The 25,327-nt window shown below is 39.9% G+C and overlaps 1 protein-coding gene and 1 long non-coding RNA gene across 2 annotated transcripts in view; both read right to left on the bottom strand.

Annotated features, from left to right (window-relative positions):
• The window catches only part of LOC105466919 (protein phosphatase 2 regulatory subunit Bbeta), a 111,950-nt gene that overhangs the window by 70,046 nt on the left and 16,577 nt on the right, over positions 1–25,327 (bottom strand).
• On the bottom strand, positions 2,932–25,326 carry LOC139363745 (uncharacterized). Its single transcript, XR_011624600.1, has 2 exons — positions 12,448–25,326; positions 2,932–9,889 (listed from the first exon to the last, which is right to left on the bottom strand). It is a non-coding gene; the product is annotated as an uncharacterized lncRNA (long non-coding RNA).

The following is a 25,327-nucleotide window of genomic DNA, read 5'->3' as shown; positions in this document are numbered from 1 at the left end:
GGCTAATTTTTGTATTTTTAGTAGAGAGACGGGGTTTCACCATTTTGTCCAGGCTGGTCTTGAACTCCTGAACTTGTGATCCACCCGCCTTGGCCTCCCAAAGTGCTGGGATTACAGGTGTGAGCCACTGTGCCCAGCTGGTTGTTGCAATTTTGAAAAAACAACAATTAAGTTTGCCGTATCGATTGACTCTTCCTTTCATGAAAGATTTCTCTATAGCATATGATGGTGTTTCACAGCACTTTATCCACAGAACTTCTTTCAAAATTAGAGACAATCTGTTCAAGCACTGTCGCTGCTTTATTAACTTTATTAACACTGCTTTATTAATATTGACGTGATATTCTAAATCCTTTGTTATTTCAACAAGGTTCACAGCATCTTCACCACAGTACATTCCACCTCAATAAACCACTTTCTTTGCTTATCCATAAGAAGCAACTCCTCATCTGTTAAAGTTTTACCATGAGGCTGCAGCAATTAAGACCCATCTTCAGGCTCCATTTTTAATTCTAGTTTTTTTCTATTTTTTTTTTCTATTTCCACCACAACTGCGGTGACTTCCTCCACTGAAGTCTTGAGCCCCTCAAAGTCATCTACGAGAGCTGGAATCAAATGTTTCCAAACTCCTATTAATGTTGATATTTTGACCTCCTTCCTTAAATCATGAATGTTCTTAATGGCACCTAGAATGGTGAGTGCATCCCAGAAGATGTTCAATTTACTTTGTTCAGATCCATCAGAGGAACTATTTTTGGTAGCGATAGTCTTTCAAAATGTATTTCTCAAATAATAAGACTAGAAAGTCAAAAATGACTCCTTAATCTATGGGCTGCAGGATGGATGTCATTAGTAGGCCTGAAAACATTAATCTCCTTGCACTTTTCCATCAGAGCTCTTGGGTGACTAGGTGCATTGTCAATGACCAGTAATATTTTGAAATAAATCTGGTTTTCTAGGCAGTAGGTCTCAACAGTGGGCTTAAAATATTTAAGTAAACCATGCTGTAAACAGATGTGCTTTCATTCAGGCTTTGCTGTTCCATTTTGAGCACAAGCAGAATAGATTTAGTGTAATTCTTAAGGGCCCTAGGACTTTCAGAATGGTAAATGAGCATTAGCTTCAACTTAAAGTCACCAGCTGCATTAGCCCCTACTGAAAGGGTCAGCTTGTCCTTTGAAGCTTTGAAGCCAGCCATTGACTTGAAAGTCCTAGATGGGATCTTCTTCCAACATAAGGCTCTCTTGTCTACACTGAAGCTCTGTTGTTTAGGGTAGCCACCACCACCCATGATCTTAACTAGATCTTCTGGATAGCTTTCTGCAGCTTCTACATCAGCACCTGTTGCTTCACCTTGTACTTTTATTTTATGGAGATGGCTTCTTATACCTCATGAACCAACCACTGCTAGCTTCCAAATTTTTTACTCTGCAGCTTCCTCCCCTCTCTCAGACTTCATAGAGCAAAAGAGAGGGATTTACTCTAGGTTAGGCTTTGGCTTAAGGAAATGTTGTGGCTGGTTTGATCTTCTATCCACCCCACTCAAACCTTCTCCATGTCAGCAAGAAGGTTATTTTGCATTCTTATCATTTGTGTGCTCACTGGAGTAGCATTTTTAATTTCCTCCAAGAACTTTGCCCTTGCATTCACAACTTGGTTAACTCTTTGGCACAAGAGGCCTAGTGGTGGGCCTATCTTGGCTTTTGACATGTCTTCCTCACTAAGCTTAATCGTTTCTAGTTTTTGATTTAAAATGAGAGACCCAAAACACTCCATAAGAATTCCAACATTAACATCAGAGATTAATGATCACAGATCTCTACAACAAGAATAATAATGAAAACATTTGAAATATTACCAGAATTATGAAAATGTGGCACAGAGACATGAAATGAGCACACGCTGCTAGAAAAATGGTGCTAATAGATTTGCTTGTTGCAGGGTTGCTACAAACCTTTAACTTATAAAAAAAAACATACTGTCTGTGAAGCACAATAAAGTGAAATGCAATAAAACAAGGTATGGCTGTATGTCTAAGAACATGTATTGTAGCACTGTTAGTTATAGCAAAATCTAGAAACAATGTGAATATCTATTAACGGAGGAATGATTTAATGTCATAGCTTACCTATGCTTTAGAATATCTGCAGCTCTTTCAAGGAAGGTAAATTGGCCTGGAGGGATGTTTATATTACTGAGTTATGTGTCTAGTGTGATCTCAGTTTTGTAAACAAAACAAAGTCATATCTATTCATTCATTAATATTAAAATACGTATTCATAGATACAGAGAAAGGTATGGAAAGACACACACCAAACTAGCAACCTTAGTTACCCTGAGATATGGAACCGTAAGTATAGTATTATTTGACTGGATTCTATAAACATGCATTGCTTTTGTAAGAAAAGGAAGGGAAGACGTCATGTTTAATGTTTTGTCAGGGCAGGATTCTTAAGATTCTTCAGTCTCCACTGGACTCTTCTTGGGAAAACTTAAGAATCTCTAATGAGCACAACTTCCTCATTCCTGTGAGCTTATATCTGTTTTCCTGAACTGTCCACCTGTTCCCAGAGTGGACAGGGAGTCAGCCCACTCCCTTTCTCTGCACAATGGCACTTCAGATACTTGAGGACAGCTCTCAACCCATCTCCTCTCCAGTTTGATAGATTATACCAAGACTCAGCCTCCAATCTTCACACTTCAATAATGGTTAGGGTCACTTGGCCTCCACAGATGCTTTGCTCCACTGAACACAATCTACCAGTTCAGAACACAGGCATTTATTATTCCAAAGAAGACATGTGCTTTCTGTTTCTGTACGTTAAAACAGACTTCCCTTTGTAATCGTCCATATCATATCAAGTAAAATTCCCAGGTCTTTTTTCAAATGAAGTAATATACCAAGTTGAATCTATTCTATACTATTGACTGTTTTGAACTTGAGTGTGATTTCCTAACCTCTCCTCCTAGATCTGTCACTTTCTCTTAAAATACGGAAGTAGGAAATGGTATGTGTGTGAATGTGGGAGATGGTGGTAGGAATCTACTGAACAGTAGGTTCTGAATAATTGGATTTTTCTGTCTAATAAAGGCTATTGATCAGAAGATGAACAAATGAGTTAGGGAGGTGGAGAAGACAATGGCAATGTTCTGAATTCAGGCTTGAGGGTGGGAGAGACCTTAAATCTTCTCTTCCCCAATGGCTGAGCTGAATTTGAATGTAATGATTCTAGAAAATAAATTGTTATATGAAGTGGATGAAGAAGAAATAACTCCAGAGAGGAAGGTTTGCTGGTTCCAAAGAGAGAGAGCAGGAATAGGCGCACACACACACACACACAAAGGAGATAAACAGTAAACAGGATGGGATGAGCAAGAGAAGAGAGTATCTGAGAAAAGAAGCAGAAATAAGACTCTATAGAGTAAAAAGATGCCAAGCTTTCAGAAATAAAAATGGAAAAAGAGAAGAAAGCAGAGAGGTGAAGTAGTAGTCTAGTCTGGGCTCTTTAGATTTTAAGAACAGAAACCTTCCTAAACTTACTTAAAAAAACCCAAAAGGATTATTGAAGGATAGAAAAATATTACAGATCATCGAGACAGAAATGGAGCATATGAAATAGAACAGGGACTTGGCAAGCTGTTAGGAACCTCGAAAAATATGCTTTGTTTTTCTGTTTCTCTCTTTGTCTGTCTCGCCTAGGGGCCACCTGGTCTCTTAAACGCCTTCTCTCTGCATGTCTGGCCCTTTCTCCTCTTTTTACCAATGACTTCATCTGTTTACCAGCCTGAATATGGCCTCCAATGAGTCACTCCAGCCCAGATTTTATAACACTTTCAGCCCAATTGCTCAGTGCTATCAGAAAGGAGAGAAGGAAACAAGCAGGCAGAGAAACAAAGTGGGAAGAAGAAAGCGTCAGAGCCCTCTAATTGGGTCTCATCATTGTCCCTTGGACATCCCATATTCATAATCACATCCACACCTTTTCCTAGGATATTCCTTTGTTCACTTCACTTCTATCCACCCATCCATATCCCTAAATCATCCCAGAACCCGACTGTTGCAGTTAACAGAGCTCTTTTCATTCCTCCTTTCTTGTATGTACCCACTATGATGAAGAATAATTGTATACTTTTAAGAGTCCTAAAGAAAATGATTAATTCTCTAGCTTCCTTCTTCAACCTGTCACTATTTTGACAACCTTCCTGGAATCATTTTGTAACTTGAGCTCCTAGTGTTTTAATCTAGATTTCTAACAGTGTCTTGTACAAGGAAGGCAAAGCACAAGTGGTCACTATTCCCTAGCTAGAAATTTTACTTGGTTTAGAATGTTATAATTGCCTTTCAATCTTCTTTAGGCAATGAACCCATTTATGTAATGCCCCCTTAAAATTTCCCCCAACTTTCCTACCAATCTTAGAAGTGCTATGAGGCCTTTTCATGGCAATCACATTCTTTTTAAAAACCAGATCCTCAAACCATATTAGAGTAAGAATCTATCCTGAACTGAAGAAAATTAGGTAATTACTTCCTCTGGAACAACGCACTGTTTGGGGTGACTTACACCTGGTCTACTTTTAAGTAACACTTTTATGTTATTCACTAAAACCCTGAGATCTTTTTCTGCAACTTTACTTTGGCTGTGTTTCCACTTTCTACAAATGAATGGTTGAGTTTTCTCTCCACATGTCCCAGCACTATGCTCTATCCTTTTAGAACTCTGAATCCTATCTATTCCCTTCAAGTTTTCAAGGTTGCCATCCATTTCTGTACTGCTTTCTGACCTCTTTGCCCCCAAATGTTGTGAACTGCATTGCCATAGAATGGAAGGAAGCAGGGCATGGGTGGAATGGATGGAGGTTATTGCCTTTGAGGACTGTAGACTCCATTAATTCATTTTCTTCCTGAAGGAAGGAATATAAATTATTTTCTCCAATAGCCAAAGCAGAGGACCTCCTTTAAAAACCATCAAGCTCTGAGGCTAACAGAAAGGAAAGGAAAACCTAAAAAGAAGGGAAAACTAATCATAGAGAGGGGAAAGAGAACAAATGTGCAGTTCATTTAAAATCACTGTAGTTGAACATCAAATTATGGTACCTGACTTCCTATTTTATATTCTATTGAGTATTTATTTTGCCTCTAATCTAGGAATATAATTATGTACTGAATTGCATCACATATGCATTTAATATGTGAATTCAACTATATATGCTTAGAATAAAATGAACAAAGGAAGGAAACAAATTTAAATAATGGGTCAGAGGTCCCAGTGAGTATGAGATGGGGGAGGGGAGTTAATCTGCTTTTTCTTGAGACCGACGGTGATGGGTGGATCTCATCTCTGAGCATCGTGGGATGTTGAATAAGTTACTAAGGTTTATGGAAGTGTATTTTCCACAAATGGCCCTTCATATTGTTTGCATAGCTTATATTCTACATTATTCTTTATATCCTATATATTTATATGTATATATTATTCTATATAGAGTTTAGAAATACAAACAAATCTATGAGTGATTTATGGGATTTTTCAAGAGTATTTTTACCAAACCTGGTACTTGCTTTATGGGATGACTTTGGAACCTAACCTCTGTAAAACTGCCACTTTAATGACCTTTTAAAAAGCGCTTACTGTCCCCTGTATGCTTTACACACGTTACCTCCTTTAAGCTTCACAAAGTCCTGCATGATTGATACTATAAATATTTTACAGACTTTAAAGAGCTGAGGCTCAGTGAGGTTAAATGACATAGTAAGTCATGAGGTCCTCAGGATCAGCAGAACTAGGATTCAAATACCATCTGAACCTTACAGAGAATGCTCAATACCATGGCATTTTTTTTCTGGTGATGTTATTATATTTTGAGTATAAGAAGATTTATGGATTATCTAGATCTTTAAAAATGAATTCCTCTTGTATTAGAGGGAAAATAAGGCTGGCTTCAGGCTTCTCTCTGCAGTAAACTCAATGTCAGAATCATAACCAAAAAATGTTCACAAAATTATGACACTTTCATATCTTTCAGGTTGTAATTTAGCATAGAAGCAAAGCTCATAAGCAGGCAAAAACTCAGTGAACACAGTATCTATAAACACAGTATCTGTATTATTTTCCATCATATCCTTGGCATCCAGGACACAGGACATTATGCAGAATAGATACTCAACAAATGTTTGTTGAGTGAATTTAAAAGAATTTACAAACAAAATCTGATTTTTCTCATTCAGAGATTCCTAAACCAGTTTTTTTAAAAAATAGGAATCACCTGAGAGTTCTTAAAGAGAAGTAGAAAATACAGACTTTGAGATGAACTCAGTTGGTCTGAGGTAAGGTCTAGGTATACTGATTTTTTTTAAAAAGCTCTCCAAATAATTGAGGGAAAATTAGAATAGTGCTTTCTAAAACTCAGTCCTAAAAACCCTTCAGATTTTCTTGACTTATCTGTTTTACCTGTACTATTATTTATTTAGTAATTTATTTATTTATTTATTTATTTACTTGAGACAGAATCTTGCTCTGTGACCCAGGTTGCAGTGCAGTGGCGCAATGTCAGCTCACTGCAATCTCCGCCTTCCGGGTTCAAACAATTCTCTTGTTTTAGCCTTCTGAGTAGCTGGCACTATATGCATGTGCCACCAGGCCTAGCTAATTTTTATATTTTTAGTAGAGACGGGGTTTCATCATGTCAGCCAGGCTGGTCTCGAACTCCTGACTTCAAGTGATCCGACCTGCCTCAGTCTCCTAAAGTACTGGGATTATAGGCATAAGCCACTGCGCCCGGGGCCCACTTAGTATTTTCTTTAAACTGATTTGCTTTTAGTTAACTAACTTTACTTTCATAGGGAACTTTACATTACTGTAATACATGGAAAACCAGTTTTCTATGAATTGTCATAAAAGAAGAAAATCATAAAAATAAATACAATAAAAATTGTTTTTAAATTCTAGCCAGATATAGTCACCTGAAAAGACAGAGTGTAAGGTCAGTTCTCAGTTTAAAAAAATCAAGATTTGTAAGTGTTATGAGAGGTTAAAAAATATTAACATCAAAGTGAGACTTTGGGCTTGATGTAATCATAATAATTTATAAAGCAGGACAGAAAGGAGTAACTTCCTCAATTATGTGACTCAATATTACGTAGAGTTGTGTCTTATATCAACAGAAACACATATCCCAGACTTTGGGAATCACAATGATGTACACAAAGGTGGTATGTTAGGTGATTCATGTACGTTGATTTTAAATATTTATAGAAAATGTACTGTGTCAGGCAAAATATTGGGTCTTGAGAATAGAAAAACATGTCTCTTTCCTCAGGTTGTTCAATGTTATTTCACATACCTTCTCTCAGTTAAGAACTGCTAAATGGTGGGTTTGATGAGTTATTTGCATAAACAAATAGAGCTGGGATTCCTGGCTGGACATTGAATGCCTCTGTCTCTCACCCATGTATAACTGCAGCTTTCAAACCTAGTAAAGGGCAGGATTGTCTTTTATGTTTGCTTCCTATAATCATGACACAGTAGTGTCTAATACTTACTGTGGGCTTCCTGTGTGCCACTTCATCAAACACATTATGTAATTTATCTCATCTAATCCTCACAAGTACTGCATGAAGCAGATACTATAAGTGATGGCTGACTTCACTTCTCAGATTAGAAAACTGAGGCACTGCTATAAAAGGAGACATCATCCATCCCAGAGAGCACGAAACTACATCCTCTGTTTTACCTGACTGGCTTTTCTTCTATTGTATTACCTGCTACTGCTATTTAAATCCCATTTCCTTATCCTGGTGTGATCAGAAAAGGAGCATGTGACTCCAAGGGTGGTCTCATTAACTTCTGGTTATTAAAGAGGAAAATGCGGAGGACTCGGAGGCAGGTACAGATGGGGACTGTTGGACTAAGCATTAAGTTAAACGATAAGCAAAACAAAGGGAGAGAATAAAGGGAATATTTCACTAGAGGTTAAGAGAAAAATAATGAGCTCTTTTTTAAACACAAAAGGAAAATGTAAGTGGTGAAGACAGAAGCCAGGCTGCTGGAGCTTGGCAGGGGGTAATTTATTGATCGACAAGTAAGAATGTGCCAAAAAGAAAGACATAGGGAAGCAAAATTATTTGCTGCCGCTTTCACAATGGGAGACATCCAAGGAGGCAAGAGGAGATGTAAATTTCCCAGGGGAAGATTATGAAGCAACATTCTTGTTTTCCAGTCCTCAAAAGGCAAAGCATTGGTTTTTGATGTTGAACAAGGATCAAACCACACAACTGCCCCTGGGTACTGACGGACATCTGAAGCTGTTTGGGGTACAGGAAACAGAGACTAAATATTCCTGAGTCTTGAGTAGTCAGAGAAGTCCTGAATTTGCTCAGGGAAGGGGCTCAAAAGGTTTTTGTGGATTCTCCTAGAGAAAGGGGTAGAATCTGGACTTAGAGGCAAAAGAAAAGCTCTCGAGGATACTGCTGGAGACACGGGGGTGGGGGGAATGCTTGAAAGACACAAAAAGGATAAGCAGACTTTGTTCGCATGTTCCAGATTAAAGTTACATTATCTATCCCAACAGAGAAAACTGCTTGCAGAAACTGAGATGGATAAAGACAGCTAGGGAAAACGGACACCATAGTTTGGTTCAGCATGCAAACAAATAAAGATGGCAGACCAACCTCCCTCCCTCTATAAGTAGTACATGCAGCTGTTCTATTTGAGTATTCATTTAACACTTTCTTGTTAATTTCCAAGTTCTATAAAGACTCTGACTCACAACTCTCTCCAACGATTTATTTTTTCCTTCACGAGAACTCTCTAGTTTAAAATGACATTCTATTCTAGATATATTTATAGGCATGTAAATTTTTTTGTCTTGAAATATAGAAAATGGGATAAACCCAAATCTTGAGTTATGACACCAAATATAGGGAGGCATTTTTATTTTTTAAGGTTGCAGGGAAGCTAAGTTTACAGACTGTTTGGAATTTCATTCTCTCAACATATATGGCACTTGCAAATGCTTCTGTTCATACATTTTTCTTTCTTTCCTAGAAGGGACCAATGCCAATAAAGCTCATCTGTCTGAGTTATGGTTTTTTCCTTCTGATAATCAGCAAGAATTATGCAAAGGCACAGTGTTGTTATCAAACAGAAATATAGCGCAATCTAATTCTACCTGGTAATTTGGCATGGCACATTGTTTTTCCAGAATCTATCTTACCACAGATGCTGGCAGGATGATTTTTATAGGAAAGCAGTCCAATTAAGAGGGAGATTTCTGGAAAGTCAGAACTAATGTCTATGTTGTATCTGAATTTGCAAATGTTAAATGGGTTAATAATGAACTTGTGCTGGAAGAAAAGATATTTTTTTTCCCTTTTTCCCTGGTCAAGACAGAGGAGAAAATATCAACAGAACTTTTTGGGGGTTTGTTTTTATTTAAGGAAAAGTAACCTATTTAGAAGATTTTTTTTTTATTGCTACTAGAAAATAAAGACAGAAAATCTAATATTTGATAGTGGATCCCTTAACCTGAGGGGAAATCCATGGCCTAGGCTGAGAATTCTGCATTTTTGGGGACTAATGATTGAAGCAGAGAATCTAAAGGAAGATTCGAAACTAGACTCTTGACTTTAACAGCTTTCCAGACAACCGTAGCTGCCATCAGCCCAGAGGCCACTCACATAACTGCAGCTTCTTCCCTAGAAAGGAATGACTCTTGAGCATATAACCTTTCTTAGCTCAGCGAGAACTTGAAAGTTTACTGATTTTTCAAAAACAGGCATTAGAGGGTGAACTCACTTACCTCCTTTTATCCCCAGAATCTCAAATGACGATTTATTTTTCATCACCATCTGATCCACACTTGCAGAGTTTCCCATTCTCTGGGGAACTTCCTTCCAGTAAGGGATGGAAATAATCACTAAGAAGTCTTACATGTTGAGATCAGTATGTCTTAGGCAAATAAACTCTGACCATACAACCAAGTTAGAAGTCTCTTCCCTCTTATGTGTTCTTTTGTAAATGTATTCTTCTGTCCAAAAGTAGCAACTGGAGTCTCCCAGTTATCTCTCTGTTCTGAGCATTCCTGATTTCCATCTTGGAGCTAGCTACCTATTATTGAATGGTTAGTGCTAAAAGCCAGATACTGTGCTAATATTTTTTTCTGATAACAAGTCCTATGAGATACTTTAAATAATATTATCCCTCCTTTTTGATGATAAAACTGATATGTTGAGAGCTTAAGTAAAAGATTCAGAGTCATACAAAGACAGAGCTAGGATTTGAACCTGGAGTTGTCACTCTAAAGCCCTAGACTCTCTCCCATAATGATTCCAACTATGGGATTTCTGCCCCTATTAGACAATAAGTAGAAATAAGTCTGCCCAACATTTCTCCTGGCAGTAAGAACGTTTTGCTCACAATTTTGAACAAACAAATAATTATTTTGTTTTATTTTAAGGTATCCATGTGACTCATTCCCTCAGCTTCTACATCCCTTTGTGTACTGTCTTGATGCACTTTTAGGGTCTGTTTGTATGTTTCCCTTCTGATCCTAAGGAATGTAATTGACAGCTCATACATCTTGGGTTGTGTTGTAATTTTGAGAATATGCTTCCCTTTAAAATATACCAATGTGGAATAAAAGGTCTCTTCTATCATTGGCAGCAGGAATATCTGGGCTGGACAAACACGTGGCTCCCTTTCAATGTAGGTGCCACTCACCAAACTCTCTCTCAAAAGTTCTGGGAACTGAGCTTACATCTATTCTGAAGAATGAACCAGTCTCCCCCAGAGTGTTATCTACTCTGTCTAGTGTAGCCCAGAAGAAGCACAAGACTTAGTATTTCTTGAGTTTTGCTGTACAAGTTAGTAGTTACTCAGTGTTGGCGCTTCTCCAACTAGGATATTTCAGGTTCTCACATTCTGCTAGATAATTGGTATTATTATTATTATTATTATTAGAGACAGAGTCTTGCTCTGTTGCCAGGCTGGAGTGCAGTGGCGTGATCTCAGCTTACTGCAACCTCTGCCTCCTGGGTTCAAGTAAGTCTCGCGCCTCAGTCTCCAAGTAGCTGGGATTACAGGCATACGCCATCACACCCAGCTAATTTTTGTATTTTTAGTAGAGACAGGATTTCACTATGTTGGCCAGGATGGTCTCAATCTCCTGACCTTGTGATCCAACCGCCTTAGCCTCCCAAAGTGCTGTGATTACAGGTGTGAGCCACTGCGCCCAGCTGATACTTGGTATTTTAAACAACATAAATTGTGATGAAAATCTGGGTACTGCCCAATCAACTTAAGCTTTTGAATCTTTATTGAGCATCTTTGGACTTGCTATCTTTCATTTAATCTTATTTTGTTTTTATGTTCCCGCCACTTCACTATAAATACCCTGGTATCCTGGACTGTGGGATAGCAGGTTAGTTGCAATTGGTCTGTCTCAGAGAATTTTGCCCAGTGAATGAAAGGAAAATGGCAACAATAACAACCATGATTGTTATGACAATTACAAAGTAGAGAAATCTAGGATCAAACATATAGCAAGTACAATACTAAGCATGCTCCCTGTTAAAGTCTGGGAAAGCCTTAGTGGCTGTTAATGTTAGATTAGCAGTAAACGCTGTTAGCAAATGCCATAGAAACAAATTGCCCCTTGCTGGAGCCAGTGGGCATTTGTCTCTGTCGTTCCTCTGGGCATGGGGCTCAGTTTTCTTTGCAGGGACAGCAGAGGAAATCCTGCTTCGGAGGAAAGCAGGAGCTCTTTTTTATGGTTCTGCACTGTTAACCAACCTCAGTCACTTTTCTCTCTCTCTCTCTCTGGCCCACTGCTTGCACGGAAAATTGAGGTAATGATTTATATGTCGTAAGCAGTTCTGACAGGTGCACTCTATCTTGGCTTCCTCCTGCCCCAGGACTAATCGGAAGCTTATCTTTTCCTTTGTGTAATAGGGAGCTGTCAGGTTCTATGACCCTCCAAACAATTCAATCACTCATGGGCAGATTCACCTTGGAGGGAGGACGCCTTAATATTGGAGAAATCCGGTGGAGGCCATGCCCTGACATGTATCGAAACAATGGCAGCCGGGGGCTAGAGGGCAACATGGCCAAACTTACAAAATGTCATTTGCTTCCTAAATTTAAACTCTTCTTCCAGGAACTATCTAGGTGGCTTTTCCACCTTGACGAACATCCTGTCTTCGGTACAGAACATGTAACTATCTGGGCAAAGTAGGGCTGTTCCAAAAAATGACCTGTACTGAGAAGTGAGGGCTTGCATTGCTCATGGAGAAAAAAGCGAGTTCCTTAACAAGACCTGTGGTGCCCAGCATGATCTGGCCATAAGCTGCCTCACCACCTGCATCTTACTGGTACCACACATCCCCTGCACTCAGCATTCAGCCACCTGGGCAACTCCTTCCACACTGTGTTTTCCTGTGTGACTTCCTACCTGATGGCCTTTGTGCATGCCACCTCCTCTGCCTGGAACATTCTTCCTGCTCCTCTTCTTACCTTCCTCCTGCTGTGGTTTAAATATTAATTGCTCAGGAAATTATTCTCTGCTCTCCCTGAAAAGATCAAATTCTTCTTATAATCTGCTCTCCTGTACACCATGCACCTTTCCTCTAGAGGCCCCATTACATTGTCAGCTTTACATTAGCAGCATTTTATGCATGTTTTTCCAACCCAAAGAGACGGCTAGCTCCATGAAGGCAGGAACCATATCTTTCATGTTCACTTCTATAACTCCAGGGCTAATCATACTACCTGGCTTACAGTAGGGACTTAATAAGTGCTTGTGGAATTAATTTTTTAAAATGCATAGCAAGAAACCGACGTGGTGCTTATGTTCTTAATTGGTTTGACCGCCAAGTAGTGCAAGGGCATATCTAGTTGGGACTGGTGTGGTGGTCACCTCTGAGTCCATCTGCATAGAGGATTTTACTATGGGAAAGACTAATGATAACCAAGTGTGGCTTTGTTTTGTCACTTCTATCTTAATCTCTAACCTTATAACTCCAGAACTCCTGCCCTGTTGTCTGCTTTGACAATCTTATGTTTCCCTCATAGGATGCTTTTCTTAGATGCTCTTTGAATCTGGAGAGCCTATGATTTAAAAATTCAAGCTTTCAGAAGTTTCTAAACATCTGTATATTTGATATTGAACTGGGAAGATAATTGGACAGAGTTTTCACCTTGTGTCTGGATGTTTTCGCATTAAATAGTCAGTGTCCTTATTTAATTGAATGTTGCAGAACTCTCACTCCCTGAAAATAATGAGACGATGTGAGATCACAGAGTAGAGAATAAAATGTTGAGAAAGAACTCAGGCAGTTTCTAAATACACAATGGGATTGACTGTAATGTTAGGCAGGGCAAATGAAGTTGATGTCGTCACTTTTTTTTTTTTTTTTTGCGGTACAGCATTGCTTTATTTTTTACATTAATGGTATCATGCTATAATCTTATACTTTAAAAAAAAATTTCCTGTCTCTCTCCCTCCTCTCCTTCCTTCCTCTTTCTGAGACAGGGTCTCACTCTGTCACTTAGGCTGGAGTTCGGTGTCCTGATCTCGGCTCACTACACCAGGCTCAAGCAATTCTAACCACCGTAGCCTCCCAAGTAGTGGGGACTACAGGCATGCACCACCATACCTGGCTAATTATTGTATTTTTTATAGAGATAGGGTTTCACCATATTGCCCAGGCTAGTCTTGAACTCCTGTACTCAAGTGATCCACCCACCCAAGCCTCCCAAAGGGCTGGGATTACAGGCGTGCACCACCACTCCTGGCCCGTTATGACTATTTTCAAACCAAAGATTCCTAGCCACTGGATTACAAATCCCTTGAGGGCAGAGACCACACATGTCCATCATGACTATATGTATGGAATCCTTTTTAAAAAGTAGCAGGTAAGATTAATGTTAGGTTAGACAGAAGGAAACATTTGTGAACAGTGATTGGTTTTAGATTGGCTGATGGTTCTTTTCTGCTTCAAGAACTCTCTAAAGTAGGATAAAGCCTCCATGGCTCAGATGGTTAAAAGCCATTGCTGTTGGGAGGCCAGGTAACATGGTGGTGAAGAATGAGGCATCTGCAGTTAGAGAGGCAGCAGTGAACTGTGCTTCTGCCACTTGCTAGAGGACGGACTGCCTCCTCCACATGCTGGAGTTTCCTCATTGTGAAACGGTGGTCATAGCTCATGGGGTTAGCAATTACACTAGCAAACGAGCAAAGTTCCTGATACAATATCAGGCACTAGTATGTTTTCAGTTGATATTAATGAACTTGAATGTCAAGAGGGAAGTGCTAGTAAGAATCTTATACCATCAGGTGATTCCGTGACTGGAAGGCAGTAAGGGCAGAATGAAAATCTTGCCAGAGGGTAACTCCTGTTCACTGATCCAATTCCTTCAGCCAGCATTTCCCAAAGTGAGGTCTACTGCTGTGCTACTCAAAATAGACTGATGAACTGTTTATTACTGGTCCATAACAAGGTATAGGAGCTCAAGCCAAAATCAGTGCATTGCTTCATCCATTGAGAAAGTCTTACTATGGAAAAGTAAAGTGTCAGCTGAACTATGTAGTGGCTTAGTGGCACACATGACTCATATCCTGGTGCAAGCTCCTTAGCTCATTGTGTACTGGCACGGGCCAAGGACTGCATTTGGAGTAGAATGTTCTAGAGAACAGTAATCCTCTGAATTGAGAAAAGAGTTCTTCATGGTCAAATAAGTTTGGGGGAAACCGCTTCGTGCCACATATCTTTCTTGGATTTGATACTGCATATTATCATATTAAAAGTTCCCAGAAACCCTGAAGTAAATAAATTTGCTTAAATGTGTTTAGCTAGAGTTTCCCATATTACTTGAGCCAGAGACATTTGTGAGACAGAGTATGCGTATGCATGTGTGTACCACTGCTTTTAACAGTTTTCTGGTAAAGAAAATAAACTCATCTGATCACAGCAACAAACTACAAGAGCGTGACCCACCTTTCTCCATCCAAACAAACACAAACCTAACACCTTTCAGGTAGAAAATTCCTTTCCTCGTTGCTAAACCATTCTAAGGAAACCAGAGAATAAAATATATTTTTCTGTTGAAAACAATCTCCTCTAACATGAAACCACCCTTGTAAGTAGTTTTCTGCAACCAAGATCTTGTTTTTATGCATCAAAGACAAGATAGTATCTTGCTATGCACACTACCCCTAGGGAAATATTTAAAATATTTTTCTCTGGTAAGTACTGGTATTTAAAATGCTTACATCAATGCATCAGTCGAAGCCCGGCTTGCAACATACTAGGATCAAAGTGATCATGTCCTCTATTGAGTTGGATTCCAAATCCATTTGCACTAATTATTTTCTACAAAAATCCTAATGCATAATGAGGAGAGGCCCTAGAAGTCCTCTACTGATTTCAAATTAGTTCTTTGCATAACCTAGTAGTAAAAAGGGATCTAGGCATGTATTTTTGATATCCTATTAGTAAAGTCTAGTTGAAAAATAAATAAAAGTCAGCTCTTTACTTTGTTAACATTTTTAGGCTTCTTGAGCAATGCCCTGCTTGGGTACTGTGTGCCATGTCCATGCCTGCACACGCCCACACATGCACGTGTAGTTTCGGGTACCAGAGACACACCCATTGCTCCAGCAACAGTGAGCTCATACCTCAGAAATGGGACCTGGTGTGGGGCGAATATCTTTCCCATTATGCTCATAATTCAGATAATTTCATCTGAAAAATTCAGAAAATAAAAGTATTCTCTCCTTCAATCATCCAATTACCTTGATTTTTCACTTCCTTTGAAAAGTATACAGAGAGCCCTTTAAATGAAAAGGTGGGAGAATCACTCTAATAACTTCTCATTTGAGAAAATCCTATCTGGGTCAGTGTGAATCAGGTTGGAATAGTGACAAGATCCTTACTTGCAAAGCCCTAAAAAGGCCAGAACTCTGCCCTGTCAACCTTCCCACATCTCTGAAATTCAGACCATTTAACAACCAAGTTTAGGGGAAGACAATGTGTCAGAGCCTGGAACACTACCAGGCTTTATGGCCAGGGAATCTCAAGGTAAATGGCACCAGAGGCCATGGAAACATCCAGATTTGCTTCTGTAATGTGATTCTTTTCTTTTTCTGACACAAGTGGACTTCTCAGCTTGCCACTGCCATTGAGTGTACATATGGGAGGTGTCCTTTATTGGTTCCTATCACATTCAAGAAGCCATGGACACCTTCCAAAGGGTTTGGGAGCAAAAGACAAAGAGAACTCGATCCTAAGCCAGGTATAGGGTTCTGCTTATATTTACATCTATGTTGGATCTAATTACTACACGGTAAGTGCAGCATAACAAAGGTACCTTTGGGAAGAAAGAAAATATTTTATTGTCAGTGAATACACTCTGAATGCAAGGCAGCTTAGGAGAGTCAGTACAAAGGCAGATTCAAAGCATAATGAATTGCTTGTCTCTAGATGTAATACTACTTTGAACTTTTCAATATACTCATCATGCTTTCCTGAAACTCCTAGTCTCTAGGTAAAAGACACGATGGGAAAAAAGAGGAGAAAGGGATTAACATAAACTAAGCATAGGTACAAGATATTATGCTAGATACTTCAACAAGTGACTTTATCAGCCCAACCTCTGTAAGAAAGTATAGTTATTACTTTGGAGTCAGCTTTCACCTGGTTTAAAAATATGGCTGTGCCACTGAGTAGCTATAGACATGAGCATATTGCTATAGCTCTCTAGATCAAATGTCCTCATCTGCAAAATGGGGATAACAATAGTACCCACTCCACAGATGGCCGTCTGGGCATAGTGAGATGGTACCTGCCTAGCAGAAGGCCTGGCACAAAATACATACTTAATAAATGTTTGCAATAGTGTTACTCTTATGGCACACTGGCAACTAAGTGGGCTGCCCCCATGAATTGACCAGGAGTAAGAAGGGGAAAGAAGTTGAGTTATAAAAGGCACTAACAGCTCACAATCAATCACAGAGTCATCATGGATGCTCATTCTAAATCAAATCACTTGCTTAGTGTAAAGGCAGTCACGTTTTGATAATAATGTTGTCCTCAGTCTAATCTATATAGAACCTTGAGGTAGGAGGAGACAAGAGGAAAAAGGAAGGAATTTTAAAAATCAAATCTGAGAATCTCTACTTTTGAGTAGAGAGATCGTTATGCCAAAGGGTCTCAAATCCAGCTGATCTTCAGGATGGTCAGGAATATGGCCGAGTGATACAGGTGGGTGCCTTGGCCCTACTCCTGGAGATTCTGAGTCAGTTGGTTGGGGATGACTTAGATGTTCCCAGAGTCTGATGATCATCCAGCTTTGGTAAGCCATGACCTAGTTTCATGTACCCTTCCTACCCCGCCTTCTCCCAAAATAAAATAGAAAGCCCACCTATGCCCAAGGCACCAGTAACTTTTACAATCTCCTTGCAAAGTTGTTTTCCAGCCCCTGCTTACTCATATGTGTTTTGGCTTACACTGAATATTCAGATGCATACACTAAGCATTCTATTTTAATATAAGAGGCAGGACAGCAGCATTTAGAGTCATAAAGACATGCACTCAAGTCGAAGCATTACCACTTACTAGCCGTCTAACCTAAGGCAAGTTCTTTAACTTCTCTGGCTTCAGCTAACACATCTCTACAATAAGGATAATATCAGTGACTATGTTACAGGTTAATCTTGAAGAGTAAATTAGCCAATGCATGCAAAGTGTTCTTGGAACATTAGCATAAATGTTAGCTGCTCTTTTAATTCCAACTGAAGCTGTTCCTTTGGCTAATATGGAACTCAATTACCATCATGTCTCTGAACATTAGCCAAAAATATTAGCCAATGAGCAGAAGAGAAACATCCCCAACCCTCATCCCCCAAAGGCAAAACATGTCAAAACACAAAGGCTTGTCAGTGAGGGTAGTGGCTGAATTCTCATAGAGGGCTTTCTGATCCCGTAACTGAAACCCCATGACACAGACAGATACAATCAGATAATGATGGCAATCAATAATGATAACAGAAATTATTATTTATTTTCATAAACACAGAGTATGTACGTCCCACTGAGTTACACACATCACATGCCAGTCTTCACTTTCGGGGCAGTCAATCAATGAGAGATCTTAATATCCACCCACCGAGGCAGGAGGGGGAGGATGGAGCGAAGGTTGAGAAATTACCCACACCAGAATGACACATTCACAAAGTTAATCTAATCCAGGAGCTGTTGGTGCCATTGCAAGCCTGTGAATATGGAATAGGCTTGATTGATTTTTCACTGCAGTAGCTAAACACGCCATTGTTATTTGCAACAAATGTAAGGAAATAAAAGATGAAACCATAAAAGGATTGGATATGAAGCTCCCAGAGCAGCAATAAATCACAAAATGAAGTCTAAAAAAATTAAAAATGGTAGAGGAAGGCTGTATCTATGTCCTAAGAGGCCTCAGTTATCAAAGCATATACCGAAAATTAAAACCTAGGGCAGTAAAGGCTGATCCTGACTCAACCAATAATTTGCACTAAATCTGGCCTGGGGTTCCCCCTTCTCACAGAATGAGTATCATGACATAGGTACCTCTGAAGGAGCAAGAAAGCCTAAAGGCTGTGGACAGACAGAACATGCTTCATTCCTAGTTCTGCCTCTTTCTAGCTGTGTGACCCTGATGAGATACCTGGCCCCTCAGAGCCAGTTACCCTCTTTTATAAATGGGATAATCACATCCACACTACTAGAAAGAAAGAAATGGCAATGCACATCCTGCATGCCTCAAAGGATCCTTGGGAGCCTCAAATGAGATGTCCAGCGTGAAAGCCCATCTACCTTCCAGATGCATCATGGAAACTCCTTCCTAATCCTCTGTCTCCTACCTTTGTGCTTCTTCTGAACTGCCATGGTTATCATCTTGCTTTTCTCAGGACAGTTATCCTTCTCCATGATTTCTCAAAGTGTGGTCCAGAGACCACCTGCACCAGAATCACCTGGGCATTTTCTGGGAGGGGCCCTGTCAAAGATGTCATTTTTTTGAGTCCAACTCAAACTTTCTAAACCAGCATCCCTAGTGATGAGGTCAGAAATTATATTCTAGGCAGAGTTCCCGGTGACCATGAGGCACATGATCATTTAAGAACCACTGATTGAATTCATTTTATGTTTCAGCCACTCGTAACTTGTCTCCTGCATGCCCCTTAAGGACAGAGAGTGTGTTTCATTCATCTTTGTAAGAACCACACTTTCTGGTGCATGCTTAGTACAGTGTGTAGCCTCATAGGCACTAACTGAGATACAAAATACATGGAAAAGTCCTGCACATCAGATGTTGTCATCCTCACTGTTGTTTAAATCAAGGGCCATGCCATTAAATAGTCCTAATAATAGTGAGGAACAGGAGCTCTGGGGTCAGACAGACCTGGACTCCATTCTTGGCTTTGCTGTTTACTATCTGCAAGGCCTTAAGCCAGTACTTACCTCTCTGAGCCTCTGTTTATACATCTCTAAAATGGGCAGGATGCCTAAGTCACAGAATGATGATAAAGAATGGATATCAAACAGCTGCGCCCCAAGCCTGTCACTAAGAAGGGTTGAACATGCATAGTGGCTATTATTAGTAAACCTAAACCAATAGTCTGTTTAATCAGTTCTCTAGGAAACAAATCAAGTAGTTAATTAAGCTGTTTCATCATAGGATCTCTCTTTGGGAAAACTAGCTGGTCTTTTCAGTCACCCTGCCTAATCTCATGACCTTTTAGCAATGGTCCTCAAGAAGTCCTCATTCAGGAGTCAGAGCTGGTAAAACTGAATGCCAGTTGGCCAAGTGTCTTAGACGGTGCCTATGGTTGTGTCCAAATCACCACCAATGGGATTTGCTAACATCAGGGTCATTTTAAGTGGAAAAAGTTTAGTTCTGGAGAGTCATGAGACTGTGTGTGTCCTGTGCCGAGAGGAAGACAGAAGCAGTTATTGTGTAAAACATGATGTCATTTGACCTTTCCTCTAAAAATCAGGGCTTCCCTTGTGTACCCACCCTGTGGCAGAAGAGCCTCTGCAGCCCTCAACCCCCACCTACCGTTCCACCAAAATCAAGCTCATATGTTAAGAAAGCTTTGATAAAAAGCTCTGAGAGACATCAGTCAATAATAAAACATTCCTGCCCCATGTTCAGCAATTAATATTTTCTTAAAAAGCAGAACTGTAGAGAATAAGAATGAAAAACATCAGATATGGAGTCATGTGGATGAGGTTTGAATTCCAGCTTTTCCATTTTCTAGCCATGAGATTTTGGGCAAACTTCTTGGCTACTCTAAAACTTGGTTTCCATTTCTGTGTAATCTGTTCACTTGACAGATATTTACTGAATGCCTACCATGTGCCATGGATTGTTCCAGGTGCCGGAGCTGCAGGAGAGAACAAAACAGAGTCCCTGCTTTCATGGAGCTTACATTTTACTGGGGGTGGAGAGGAGGCAGACAGCGAAGAAAATGCTAGACAGTGACAAGAGCTAAGCAAAAAAGGGCAGAGAGAATGAATGGAAAATGTGTACGTGCTCTTTTCCATAGGGATACCCTAGGAGGGCCTGTTAGGTAGTACTTGAGCAGATACTGAAACGCAGAGTAGGCTATGGCTTCAGATGATCTGGAGAGAATAATAGAACCTACCCAAGAGAGGTATAATGAGGACTATGTGATATTAAGGATATAAAATCTAGCACCTGGCACATAGGAAGCACTCAACAGATGGTGGCTATAATTATTTTTATTTGACGTAAGTCATGTTTGAATAAAATTCATTAGAAAAATTGAATTCATCACATCACCTTCATTTTGGGAAGGTTATGACAAGTCACAGCTTGGGAGCTCATAACTTCTAGACTCTATATTTATAATAGGTAAAAATGACTATTTCAACCTGGCCTAGGTTCCCAGGGCACTGGCAGCTGATAATAATGAGAAAAATAATACCTGCAGTCTCATCCTACAGGGAGAAGTATGCTAAGTGTGATTTCTCACCACCCAACTTCCATTTCAGGCTGATTAAGTCACTTTAATGGTGAGTTCCCATTACCTAGGAAGAGCTCTGAGGGTCTGTTACTCCTGGGCAGTGGGAGATTGGGGAAGAATGGCATGGAGGGTCTTGTGAAGTAAAACTGCAGAGAGACCTCAAGCCCTTTGTTTCTCCACTGCTGAGGTCAGAGATCTGGAAAGCCAATGTGTAAGTGTGTGTATGTGTGTGTGGTGGGGGGAGGGGACAGTGGTAGGGGGGAGTCATGGTGGGAGGGAGGGAGAGGAAGAGAAGGAGAGGAAGGGAGGGAGGGAGGGAGGGAGAGAGAGATAGATAGATAGATAGATATCAATCAATTGATCCCCTGACCTGGAATAATAATGGCACTAATTATTAAGACAAACATTTCAAATGCCCAATTGTATATGTCTAAGAGCCCTAACTCTTGATTTTTAGTCCCAGTCCTGGAATAACCAGTTGAGGGATACTGGGTAAGTCATTTTCCCTCTCTGAGGCTGCATCGGACTGAAGGGCTCAGATCCCAGACCAAAGTAGATTAAGGCTTGGTTCTCAGCCCTGCATGATCTTGGGTATGCTACTTAACTGTTTGGAGCCTCATCTGTTAAATGAGCTTTTTAACACCCTTTGAGATAGCTAATGCAGATATAGAGTGCAGCATGGTGCATGGGATATGACAAATGATCAATAAATGCTGCAGACCAGCATTTTCACCTGCTAAATACCTATCCTGCCCTCCTCACTGGCTATTCTGAAGATGAATCAAGGGACTAGGTAAGAAAATGCTTTGCAATATAAATGGTACTTTACAACTGTAAGGTGTTATTATTAAATTATCACCATGATTATTGCTTTATGTTATGATATTGAGCAGGGGATATAGTTTTCATAGACATGCTTCTCATAGGCTCTTTTGGTAACGAGATTGATTTTGAAAGGCTGTCTTACATGAAAGATACAGTCACATTCTTGCTTTGAAAAGCTGAGTCTCTCAGCACTGAAACAGAACAGGCACATTACACAGTGAGGATTAATTAGCTGTCGGGCATTATTAAATGTTCTCACTCTCAATACCCACATAGAACTGGAAACTATGAAAGTGAGCAAGAAGTAATCATAGTACAGGGAAGGGAAAAAAAGACACAATTGCTGGCAATGCATATTTCAAGAGGTAAATTATAGTCTGATTAATATCACGTCAGCTCATTCTCTGTTTGGAGTCATTGTTCTGAATCTAGTCTTCAGGGTTGCCTGCTTTTTTTTTTCTTCTACCACTGGGATCAAAAATAAAAGGAAGCTGGACTTTTCAGTGTTTAAAGATTGCTGTGGTGTGGATGTTTACACTGAAATGCAGGATATTTGAGAACCTAGGAAAGGAGAGGAGGTAAATACAGATACTGATATTTATAATCATATAGCAAATATAACATGTCTCTCCAGATTATTTGAGAATTTTCAATTCTCAAATAATTGAAAAATAACAAAGGTTCATAAAAATGATAGCTCGAATGTGTCTTAGGGATGCTGGAGTCCAGTGACAGCAGACCCCCCTTGTCTCAGCCACCAGGGGCAAGTGTTGAAAATGCAGATTCCTTTGGACCTCCTCTCTGGAATGGGTCTCGGGAATCTGCATTTCCTGGTCCTCTGCTTGGCAGCTTAGAAACTAAGCTTAGAGGGAAGAAGGATGATTCATCAGTTAGTTTACACAGCTGGTTAGTAAGAAAGCGAGAACCAGAGCTGGAATTTTCCAACTCCCAGCCACACCTCAGGGCCTCCTTCTCTGTTTCATCTGAAGTCCACTTCATTGGCATCACTGGCTTGGCATGGGGAGGATCTCTGCTCTCGTGGAAACTGAATAGGCCTTCTCTGCTTTTTATCATAGGGATGGAATTCTCCCAGGGTTAAGCACAGATATATGAAATCCCATAGGATGCCATGGACAGTAGGATTCCACAGTGGGGTTTACAGATGGCATCTGAGAAATTCCATCCACATAGCAAATAAGGGCAAGGTAAAGTCTGGGCATTAAGTTCTTGGTATAAGCTCTAAGTGGCACTTAATCCAGTTGTTTTCCCCATAAGATTACCATGTCTCAAGGGGCAAAAGACAGTCTTATTCCTGCTATATTGCCAGTACGGTGTTTGCCACTTAGTAAATATTGGTGAGTAGTTTGTAGAATAAATACAGCAGTATAAAAAGTATAAAAAGAAAAACAACTGAATTGTCTCATATTAATAAGCCCACTATCAGTAGGGGGTAGTAATAGCCATAGTGATGATGATGTTATTAATACTAAAATAACAGCAGGAAACTAACATTATTGAGTGCTTTTTGTGAGCCAGCACTACACAGGTTAAGCTCTTTCTTACACAAAATAACTTATTGAATCCTCACAACAATTCCAGGAAGCAGTGACTATCATCATCCCTGTTATACAGATGAGACTTTGGAGGCACAAGGTGTTCAAATATAGCCACGTGCCACATGATGTTTTGGTCAATAACATTGGTTCCATAAGATTATAATACCGTATTTGTATTGTGCCTTTTCCATGTTTAGATATGTTTATACACACAAATACCATTGTGTTATAATTGCTTGCAGTATTCAACACAGGAACATGTGTACAGGTTTGTAGCTGAGGAGCAACAGGCTATACAATGTAGTCTAGGTCTGTAGTAAGCTATACCATCTAGGTTTGCATAAGCATACTCTGTGATGTTTTCACAACAATGAAGTCACCCAACAATGCATTTCTCAGAATATATTCCCATCATTAAATGATACATGACTGTAATATGCCCAAGGTCACTATTGGAAAGTAATGGAGCCAGAATTCTAACCCAGACTGGACTGACTCAACAATAATACTCTTCACTACTCTACTTTCCAGCCTCCAAAACCCCTGCACATTCAGAGCATCAAGGTTGGGTTTATGCCAAGTCCACCCAGTCTGATAAAGTGGACTTGAATGGAGGTTCTTCAGAGTTGAAGGCATAGGCTGATGAGAGGAAAGAGAGTCACCAATGCTTGTGAGCTCAGAAGCAGCTAAACTGAAGACCATGTACTCATTAGTACAGGGTAAACACCTAATAGCCTAGCACGGTGGTCAGCAGAGAGTCTATATTCAAAAAGTAACTGCTGAATAAGCAGATGTATGAATAAATGAATTATTAAACAAAAAAACAAGTGAGCTAATCAAGCATACAATGACCATCTCATTTTGACTTTCAAACATAGGACAAGAACCTCTTTTCCTCACATCTGCTTCACTGTCTCCCTTCTTGCTTTTGGTCTTTAGCAGAGTTGCTGGTGTCTGAAATCACATATTTTACACAGTTTTACAAGTCCATTGGGGCTAGGGCTATAACATGTGCCTGCTTTACTGCTCACATTGAACGTGTTCATAACTGAGCTCATCATCCAGTCCTAACCCACTTTACCTTACATCTAGAGACCCTTCCCTTAAAAATTCCCTTTGAGAAATCTGTTTTTAATGCCACTTTCCTATTTGAACTTTTCTGGTCTCCAACAACCACAGATAATTTCTTCCTCCTTTGATCAAACTACAACTCTCCAACACTCTCTCAATGAATTTATCTTACTATACTTAGTGCCATAATCATTTGTATATTAGTCTTACAACTCCTCTTTATCAGACTATGTATTTCTGAAGAACAGGAAGGAAGCCTCTCAGACTAAGAGTAGAGATCATATATTGAGGACCAGCCATAGAGGAAGGGTTTTCCATCCTTCTTGCATTTCTTCCTCATAAGTCCACGAGCAGTAGGTACTGTGCTCACCATTTTGCAGATGGAGAAACTAAAATTAACTTGCATGGTGAAAGCTCAAAAAGGTTAAGTGACTATTGAGAAATTTGGGTAAGTGGCAGAATTTGAAGCCAGGTCTGTTAGATTATTAAGTTTGTGTTCTGAATCGCAAGACTGCAACTCGCCATCTGGGTTCTCATCCCTGTACCTTGAGTACAGAAGGTGCTCAAGACATTTTAGATAATGTGAACAACAGAGGCTAAGATTATAGTAACGTCTGGCAGTGGCCATGTGGGCAAGTCTTCTGGGACAAAAGGAAAAGCATGGATTTGTAGTCATTAGAAGGCTTGGCACCTTTCCTGCTTCTCCATCTGCCACCAGAGAGACTGGGGTAGGCTGAGTCTCTGCCTACGTTCCCTCACTGGCCCATTATAGTTGCAACCTACAGTAACAACCAGCATGTGGCCAACCTTAGGAGACCTGCCCCTGACCATGGTGGCCAGGGCAACCGTGTGCA

This window comes from Macaca nemestrina, chromosome 6 (genome assembly GCF_043159975.1).
Source record: "Macaca nemestrina isolate mMacNem1 chromosome 6, mMacNem.hap1, whole genome shotgun sequence".
NCBI lineage: Eukaryota > Metazoa > Chordata > Mammalia > Primates > Cercopithecidae > Macaca > Macaca nemestrina.
This window is presented reverse-complemented; position numbering and strand designations above follow the sequence as displayed.